The 3626-nt window shown below is 42.7% G+C and overlaps 1 non-coding gene across 1 annotated transcript; it reads right to left on the bottom strand.

Moving 5' to 3' along the window:
- Positions 1-2861: 2861 nt before the first annotated feature.
- On the bottom strand, positions 2862-2968 carry LOC120256420. Its single transcript, XR_005535296.1, has one exon. It is a non-coding gene; the product is annotated as a small nucleolar RNA R71 (small nucleolar RNA).
- Positions 2969-3626: the final 658 nt, after the last annotated feature.

The raw sequence follows: 3626 nt of genomic DNA, 5'->3' as shown, positions 1-3626 counted from the left end.
AGTTCGAAACGTACGCACTATCCCTGGTGAAGAAATGCATCAGCAACAAGGTGGCCAAGATGAGTAAGGCGCTACTCAATGATGCCTACATCGTGTGAAGATTAGACTGTGTGACCACCCCCGTGCTATCAGCCTGACCCCAAATAGAATGAGAAATCAATGCATGGATATATCTGTGTGCTGAGTCTATTATGCGTGAGGCCTTTCGGGCCTAGTCAATGCCTGCCAAGGTCTCCCAAAAGTGGTTCCTACTCACATCACTTGGGAAATCAAGCTTAAGATGGTCACCAAGCATTGGATTGATAAAGTCATCACAATAGATTCCCAAATACTTGCCAAATTCCAAGTGGTGCACCGTATGAGTTTTGCCAAAAGCTTGAAAACGGATAGTAACACATTTCCTATCACGCACGGATTGTGCATCTTGTTGTGCCTCAAAAGTGCTCAAAACCTCCAAGGTTAGTAGCCGAAAGGTTGGTTCATCGATTACAAATAGCTTTTCCCAACAATTATGTGATAACCATCCTTTAACTTGATTTCCTATCCCAAGACTTTCCACAAGCCCCCAATAAATATAACACACCATTCCAAATGGTTTTGTCTTCAAAATGCCATATTTCTCTCGATGATGTGGCAACTTGAAGATGGGTTCCTCAAGTGTAGATGAGGATGTGATGAGTCTTGGGCGTTTGGAAGCAAGCCTTTTGGTATTAGGCATCCCTACAACAAAGATAATCCATGATCAAGCTTTGATGGATTCAAGATAAATCAAAATAAAATACGAAAGATAGGGGAAAGGATTAAAAACCAAGGTTTTGTGGCTATACTGCTGTATGGGGGCTGTATGGTCACTATTCATGCACCAAGAGTTTCCCCATATTCATGGAATCAAAAAATGTTTTACATAAATTTGAATGAAATTCCATCCATTACATTCAAATCATCTAAACCACGCAAAATGCTTGAAAAATTCAACACAAAAGCTCCAAGAATACAAAAGTAATGAAAAAGAAAAAACTAGGGCATCAAAGAGCATACCGACGAAATCTTGATAAAACTAGCATTAAACTTAAGGAAAACCACTACATCGGCATCTCCAATGGATGAGGAGAAGATTTAGGAAAAAAAATGAGAAGATTTGGCCAATAAATGGTTGAGAAAGAAGAGAGAAATTCGGTGGAAAAGAGAGAGAAATGAAAAGAATGGAGGAAAAAGAGGAGAGAGAGGGATATAGTGCAAAAACCGGGCCATACGGCCTCCATGCGGTCCTGTATGGGGGCCGTATAACCTGAGAAGGCCTCTCAGGCATTCTGGCTGGTGTCCCAGATGGCCCCGTATGGGGGCCGTATGCGGGCCATCTGGGACAGAGCCGAGCCACTGGAATGTTTGATTGTTTGAATACTCCCTTAGAGTGAAACTAAGGTTGAGAGTTCATGTGGTAACCCTTGTGAGTGAGTGACACACCACGAGAGTTAGACAAAGCTTGATTAGAGAGGGTTGAGATGGTGAGTCGAGAGGTACAGGAGCGTCCCCTTTCCCTTCCGGTGTGATAGATTCTACCTCCGTTCCTCGAGTTCTTCGCGGCCATAATAGAGCGAATGAGCTAAGGGATGACCCTCCGCTGGGGCTTAGTTATGAGTGTAACGGAGTGAAGCATTGAGGTGATTTTAGCATCTAGTGCTTAATTGTGTTTAGGGACCTTTCTTCTGGACCAAAGGGTTAGGTCTACAATTAGGAAGAGATTTATCACTTGGAATCTACAGAGCTTAATGCAATCCTTCTTACGAGTGCGAGGTTGAGAGGTTGTTCAACTTCTCTTCCGGGACATGTAAAGGATTATGCTTAGTCAACCTTAGATTCGGGGCCATGCATTAAAGGATGGCCCTGACTCACCATTGCATTAGTTAGGAAGCATAATAGAGAGTTCTTGCCCTTGAAATGATTTTCCTAGGCGGATCGATATCCGGGTACCCCATCTTTATCGATTGCCTTACCTTCTCTTTTACTTTTGCTCTCTTTCGGGTTGCTTTACTTTTGAGAATTAAATCTTGTCACACATATCACTATTCATCTTTCATATAGTTAAGAAGCAAGTTAAGTATTTTTATTCCCTTTTCCCTGTGGATACGATACCCCACCAACCTGGAATTTATTACTTCGACAACTCCGTGCACTTGCGGGGAGCATTGTCAAGTTTTTGGCACCATTGCCGGGGAAAAGGCGTTTAGAGATACTTTGCACTTTTGTTTCCTTAGCTATTCTTTTACCCATTCTATTTCACAATTTTTTTCAATCATCATTCTGATTTGTTTTATTTCCTTTGTGCAGCTTCAGGTTAATGACCCTAGGGAACCCCTCAATATTGATTGAAGAAGATACCGAGCTTGAAAGAACACTTAGAAGAAAAGGGAAAAGGACCTATGCAAGAACAATCTAATCTAGCTAATTTGGAAATTGAAGGGTTAGATAATATGACAGAACAGAATGCGCAGCAGAGGACACTCTCCGATTATGCTAGACCCTCTATTTTGGGCACACAATCAAGTATTGTGCGACCCCCAATTACAGCTCAGAATTTTGAGCTAAAGCCAGCATTCATCCACATGTTACAACAATCCACACAGTTCAATGGTTTGGCCGATGAGGATCCAAATAGTCACATAGAGAACTTTGTCGAGGTGTGTGATATGCTCAAGATAAACGGGGTGACGGATGATGCCATCAAATTGAGAGCCTTCCCATTTTCCCTAAAAGGGAGAGCAAAGCAGTGGCTACACTCATTACCTAGAGCCTCAATTACTACATGGGAGGAGATGGTAGAAGCTTTTCTAGCCCGTTATTTACCTCCTAAAAAATTTGCAAAGCTTAGAAATGAGATCTCATCCTTTGTACAGTCAGAATTGGAGTCTCTATTCGAGACATGGGAAAGGTTCAAGGAGCTCCTGAGAAAGTGCCCACAAGACGGATTCCCGGAGTGGATGATTGTTCAGACTTTTTACAACGAGTTAAATACGAGTACAAGATAACTCTTGGATGCGATAGCAGGAGGTACCTTAGGTAGCAAGACCCCCGATGAGGCCCGTCAACTTATTGAAGAAATGGGGTTAAACAGCTACCAATGGAATGCCAGGGAGAAGATAAAGGTGGCAGGTCTTCATGAGATAGATGCAGTAACTTCATTGGCGACGCAAGTGGAAAATTTGAGTAAGAAGTTAGATCTTCTAACTTCAAACAGAGTGGCCGCCGTGAGTACTTGCACGGGGTGTGGTGGAGGACATGCTCCCTCCGATTGCCCGATCTCTATTGGTGATGCGGTTGAGAACGTCGATTTTATAATTAATGGCATGAGGACTCAAGGAAACCTATATAGCAATACCTACAATCCAGGTTGAAAGAATCATCCCAATTTCTTGTGGAGTAACCAAGGTCCACAAAAGGCCATGGCGCCACCGGGTTTCCAACAACAAGCCCCGAACGTGGAAAACAGAGTTTCTAGTTTGGAAACCCGAATGAATGATTTGGAGAAGGCCTTGACTAGATTTGTGCAATCTTCAAATTCAAGGTTTGAATCAGTTAAGGCTACACTTCGCAATTACACCGCCTCTTTGCATAACCTTGAAAATCAG

The sequence above is a fragment of the Dioscorea cayenensis genome, unplaced genomic scaffold, assembly GCF_009730915.1.
Source record: "Dioscorea cayenensis subsp. rotundata cultivar TDr96_F1 unplaced genomic scaffold, TDr96_F1_v2_PseudoChromosome.rev07_lg8_w22 25.fasta BLBR01001432.1, whole genome shotgun sequence".
In the NCBI taxonomy this organism is placed as follows: Eukaryota; Viridiplantae; Streptophyta; class Magnoliopsida; order Dioscoreales; family Dioscoreaceae; genus Dioscorea; species Dioscorea cayenensis.
This window is presented reverse-complemented; position numbering and strand designations above follow the sequence as displayed.